Source organism: Triticum urartu, chromosome 6 (genome assembly GCF_003073215.2).
Source record: "Triticum urartu cultivar G1812 chromosome 6, Tu2.1, whole genome shotgun sequence".
Classification (NCBI taxonomy): Eukaryota; Viridiplantae; Streptophyta; class Magnoliopsida; order Poales; family Poaceae; genus Triticum; species Triticum urartu.
Genome location: NC_053027.1, coordinates 259,732,178 through 259,738,265, shown reverse-complemented (window position 1 = coordinate 259,738,265; position 6,088 = coordinate 259,732,178). Strand labels below are relative to the sequence as shown.

At 45.0% G+C, this 6,088-nt stretch overlaps 1 long non-coding RNA gene across 3 annotated transcripts; it reads left to right on the top strand.

Moving 5' to 3' along the window:
- The first annotated feature begins 918 nt into the window (after window positions 1–918).
- On the top strand, window positions 919–5,535 carry LOC125513131. Of its 3 annotated transcripts, none has more exons than XR_007285690.1 (4): window positions 922–1,335; window positions 1,413–1,729; window positions 3,603–4,685; window positions 5,336–5,535. It is a non-coding gene; the product is annotated as an uncharacterized LOC125513131 (long non-coding RNA). The 3 variants fall into 3 exon arrangements; XR_007285689.1 differs by having other exon boundaries at window positions 926–1,729; window positions 3,603–3,758; window positions 4,600–4,685; XR_007285688.1 differs by having other exon boundaries at window positions 919–1,729.
- Window positions 5,536–6,088: the final 553 nt, after the last annotated feature.

Sequence of the window (6,088 nt, the reverse complement as noted above, 5' to 3'; positions counted from 1 at the left end):
AGGGCCACGCTCGAGCTTCTATGTGCAGGGCAAATGGGTGAGAAGCACAAAATCAATCGGATAGGTCGCTCGCCGCGCCCCCCGGATCGCCCTCGGTTGCATCACTAGCATCGCTGCCGTCATCATTGGCATTACCATCACCTCCCTCGGCCCCGCCATCGCCATCATCGACCACGATGCCTTCGTTCCCCGCAACTACCACCCCGTCATCGTCAGAAGTGAAGGCCCTGACCAGCGCATCCACGTTGTCTTCAACCCATCGTGCCAGGTCGCCCCGGATGGCTTCAGGCACGGGAGCAATGGCAGCGTCAAAATCGAAATTGGGATCGGCGTTCTAGAGATGGCTGAAGACGCAGGAGAATGCGCGCCCGAGCAGGCTGCGACTCATCTCTTCTACAAGCTGGCGAGCCCTCTCGAAACGGTTCTGCAGGCGCGTCACTATGTTGGCGAAGAAGCGGAGTTGGCTGGCGTAGTAGTTCGCATGGGATGAGGGGCATTCTCATTGCAGATATGGCCCAGGGAGGCGTCACTATCTGATTAAATAGATACTTATATACCTAAAAAAATGATTTTTGTAAAAAATAAATACTAAACTATAAGGCAACTACAATACAAATTTAACCTGGTTCCAACTAAAGCGGCGAAAATTTGTTTAAATGACCAAAAGTAGCTAGTAGGAATGCAAAAGCATACAAATTGGTGATCATTCATAAAATGTGGTCTAAATTAATTGAAAATTTTAGTGATGCTATTTTGCAAAATAATTTTGGTAGTTGCTTCATGAAATCCCCTATTTTTAGCACTAAGAGATAATTTTAATAAATGCCTCATGTTTTGAACCAACCAGGAAGTAGCCCACGGACACCCCCACTATAGTCGATCTGAGACGTCCACACTCTCCTTCAGTCCCTCGATCCAGCGTACCTCTCCCACCAACCCGTCCACCACTCTGGAACTTTCCCCTCTCTCGCTCATCTCGCTCTCTCTGCCCTGCACTAGTAGCGAACCCTAGCGCTCTCCCCTCCCCTCCCCTTGCCGCCACCCCCACGCACCCGTCCCCCGCCGCCACCCACCCGTCCCCTCGCCGCCACCCACCAGTCCCGTCGCCGCCGCCCACCTCGGCCACACCTCCCCTCCCGACCTCAGATCCAACTTCCCACCACCACGTCGGCGCCCAATCCCGGCGACCTAAGGCGGGATTCTACGGTGCCCAGCACACCTACACCCGTCAACGGCCATGGAGGCGGTGGCTCTCTCCGCCAGCGACGTGCCGACCATGAACGCGGTCCTCGCCAACTCGTTCAGCGCCGACGAGGCGACGCCGCACCCCGCGGAGTAGGCCCTCTCCTCTGTTACCGTCCCGTCCTTCTCCTTCACGCATCTTCCCTCTCTCTCATGTACATATACAACAGCCCCGCCATGGATGGCCTCTTCAGGAGCTCATGCCGCCGCTACAGTTCGTCCGTGTCGCCGCCCCGCGGACCACCCCCGCGCCTCTGTCGCCCCACCATCTAAGCCACGACACCCGCTCGTCCTCTACTTCGAGCGACGGGACATGCGCCGCCCCTCATTGATCTCCAGCGAGCTCCAAGTCCCACGATCCACGACAGCCAGCCCCGCCCCTCCAAGTCTCACGATCCACGACATCCAGCCAGCCACGTTCCACTCGTCGCCGGCCTGCCCCGCAATTAGCAGGCCCTCATCGTCATCCTAATGGCCGGGTCGCCTGGTGAGAGGCCCTCAACTTCCTACTCTTTTCCTTTGTTAAGAAACTCATACTTGCACTCGTCTAGAACTTTTCCAGATTTTTGCACTAGTCTGAAAAACAGTTTATTGAAACTGGTGTTGTCTGAAACTTTTGATAATCTGTTTCAGTTAGGATCTATGACTTGGACATAGTCTGAACTGCTATAGTAGGATTATAGAAATCATTAAAAGTTGTTGAATCGAATCAGTAGGTGCTCAACAGGAACGACATTATGCATGTTGGATTTATGGACCGATGCTAGTGGAAAGCCCAAATTAGTATCAATTTAGTCTGAACCCAAGTCATTTTCTTAAGTACATAATCTGCACTGAACCTCGATATTTAGGGGTCGGTCGTTCGATATTTGGTTGGGGAATCAACCTTCTGTGCTAGGCCATGCTGTAGACCGACAGTGATGTTGCTGGTTCACTGTATGCCCCATGTGTGTGCTTCAAACTTCTTCTTTTGGTTGAACTGATCGACCGTGAGCTCTATAAATAGGTCAAACTGCTTCTTTGTGTGTGCCTCAAACTGCTAGTTCTCTGTATGTCGCGCGTGTGTGTGCTTCATACATATCCCATTCCATTATTAACAAACACCATGATTCCTCTTGCAGCACCCACCCAAGTCCTTTATTTTTCTAATCAATCTACTGTCTCTATACATGCTTTCATCCATCCCTGTATCTTTGCATGATTAAAAATTCTTTCTGGTTGCTCAAAACATGTTCAACTGCATATGCTTCATTTCCACCTTTTTTACCTGATGAAAAAGTAACTAGGCGCATGGCTGTCCAAAACATGTAGAATGGGCTAGCCCAATTCGCTGTCTCCCGACTTGTCCACGTCGCGGCTGGCTCAATCGCCCTGTGACTTGTACATGCTCCTTTTCTAGCATGCCACGAGGTCGAGGCCCCTGGTATTTCTTTTTTTGTCATGCACGCGCAGGCATGTCTGCCTGCCTGCCCGTGCCGCGCCACGCCATTGCTGCAGCACCACTGCTCTGTTGTACCAGTGTTAATAATAAGTGTGTGTGTGTGTGTGTGTGAGTGTATCCTACTGAACCCGACAGCAGCCACCATTGTCAGTGCAAGTGATTTTGCATGCTACTTACTCATTTGTCCCACGAGTTTTCATCGCTCTGCATAGGGTTTGATATATGGATTGCATTACTTGGACACTTCTGTCACTAGCGTCCGAGTAAGTTTGGAGTTTACAGTATTCATATTGTGTGATGATGAGTTTGTGTCACTCTGCATGCATGTCGAGTTCTGCACAAGCATTGCTTTGCTACTCTGCTTCCGTTCCTCGCTGCTGCTGGTAAGCACTCTGTCAGTACAAGCCTTTTCGGTGGTACATTGTCAACAAATAGAAAGTGCCAAGTATAGTAGCATACCTAGATTGTGTGAACTCCTTCATAACGACAGCAGTCTCTCGGACAAGGTGGGTCAACGAGATGGTTTCCTGAATTTGGAAATGAATAATAATCAGGAAACATATATTTGCTAGGGATGAAAGTATAGTCCCAATCTTTGATTCACTACAAATTGCAGTCCTAATCTATGCAATTGTTGATAAATGGATGAAATTCTAGTGTATCGGTACAATCATCTCTTAAGGTTCCTTACATTTTGGTTCAGAGCATGGCCGACATCTGATGTTCAGACCATAAATTGACTACTGTGTAACATTATGGTCGATGCCTTTTCTTTTTTTAATCATCCCAGGTTCCATTATATCAGAATGAAACCAGAGTAGTACAAAGTCCAGCTAAATTAGTTACTATGAAGCATTATCGAATGTTGTTCTTCGCTGCTCTTACCGGCGTCCTTTTAATTCCGTATGTCTTTTTGTAGTTGAAGGAGTTCATTCTGGGCAGCCGGAGGCGTACGAGTTCAAGATCGGCGACAAGTTTTTTTGAAGGTCCGGAGACCCACCCCTGGACCAAGTTATCGAGATGCTACAGAAGCACAAGGATAAGTCTCAAGATGAAATCTAGCTAGCTGGCTACAGTATGCCTTATGCTCTTGTTGATTTATTTCTTTTGCGCTCTATTGCAGTTCTAAATTGATGAGTGAGTGATCTGGTAGCAGCTAGCTAACTGCCTGTAGATTGTAACCCTGTTATCGGATGTGTGGTTGCGCATGCGTTCTGCATTGTCAAATGTGTTCTCTGTTGTCACACATCGTATGCGGTGTTGTTCATAGTTTTTATATTTGTTGACATGCGATGCGGTCACTGAATTGCTCAAATTTGCTGGCCAAGTACTATGTAGTACTGTTCTATGCTAGGCTACCAGGCTAGGTAACTTCTTTATCAAAATCATGGGTTCTAATCTTTACTATTATCTGCCATGGATCAACAATGATGCGTCATAGGTAGTAGTAGTAGAGTCGGACTTGGTGCTGCATTGCCGAGTTATTAAAAGCATGCTCTATATTGTTTTGTCACATGCACTTTGGTCTATATATGATGGGAGATTTTGTACATGAACAAAAGAAACAAAGGTAAAACTGTATTTATCACTTTGCATAACCTCAGTACATTTACATGCACACGCCACACATTTGACTGCTGAGTGTTTGAATTATTGGAATGTGGGGTTTGCTCTGTTTATTCCCATGTTCTTTGGTGGTTTGGGGACTGGTGTGTTATTTGTTGGGCTATTCAACACTGATTTTTGTGGGACGGGAAGAAAAATGGAGCTGATAATTTGTTAGGCTATTAAAAACATGGAAGGAAGATGAGTACTCTGGTTACTGATAATTTGTAGTCATGCTATCAGAATTTACAACTATTGTTTGATTCAAACCTTTGTTCTTTTTCTTGGTGTTTACATGTGCCGATGAGTAGAGCTGGTCGAATCCTCGATGTCCTATGTTGCCGGCAACCCCAAAATGTCTGACACTGAATTCGACAAGCTCAAGCTCATACTCAAGGTACCCCCAGCCTGGGATATGATTCAAATTTACCTGTTTATATTTATTCAAATTCATCTATTCACATGGCAGAGCGCTCGATATACGTTTCCTTCATGCAGCAGTTTAAGTTCTGATTTCGCTTCCTATTAAATATGTTGTGAATGTGTTTTATATAATTGAATCTGAACAAAATTTATTCTTGCTCCTGCGTGTGACGATCTGGGGTTTATTTATTTCCTGATATTTTGATGTTTGCGTAACCTATCATCGGTCTCTGTATGTCAATTCTAAGAATTTTACTTTTGATTATTTTAGTACTGCTTGTAGCGTACCTGGGACATGATCATATTGATAAACCATTTTTATCCTGCTTAGATTCTTCATTATATTTGAGTTGTAGTAGTGATTGGGTCACTTCCTAGACTTAATTTATTTGTTGTCGTATTTGTTTGTGTGCATGTTCAAGCGACTATTGCTGGTGTGCTGAAAGTTGCTTAGAGCTCATGTAGGTTAGTAATTAAATACAACTGAACATATTCATGAAAATTCTATTCGGGGGTGGATGGCTTCTAGTTGTAAATGCCATTTGAAGAAAGACACCACATATTCATTCATCTGCTGTAACGCCAAGTTTGGTCTATTAATGTGGCATCGATTTTATGTTGTAGATCAGTATGAAACAAGATTTGCGATTTGGAAGCTGGGAAGTTGGGGAATGCGAAGTTTGAAGAGACCTGGAGTATCTAGACTGATTGCCATGTGTATATGTGTTATATGATGATGTAACACACTGATTCTGCTATTGTATGATGTATCAAACTGATTTTGGCTATTATCTGAAGTATTACGTGTGTTCTTTGTCTGTTCCCATTTGAATATTGGTTTATTTATTTACTAGCAAATTGAAATTTGAAGAAAATGACCTTGACAAATGAGACCCAGTTACCAAAAGAACCTGACAATTGGGACCCATCTTTCAAAAAAAGAAATACTTGATTTGTTGAACCAAAAATGCCATAGCCTAGAAAATAAAAAAGGCTTAATTGTTGGGCTCGGCCCATGTAGTCTACAAAAAATGAAAGAAAAATAACTAATAAATAGGCTGAATTAATGGGCTTGATCCATATAGACACCTAATCGGACCGGATTGATTCTTGTCAGCGACCTTTTCATTTGGTCGCAATTTTGCCACGTCGGCTTGCCACGTCAGATCCGGTGTGGCCTGGGCAGAGAGCCAAGGTCGGTGACCCAATGACCTTTTGTTTTGGTCGTTGCCTTCCACGACCTTCTCACAGAGAAGGTCGTTAATTCCAGTTTACGACCGCCAGCTTTTGACCTTTTGTTTTTGGTCACAAAAAGGTCGTAAATAAAAAATAATGACCTTTCAGTGACCAATAGTGATGGTCGCAAGTTGACATATT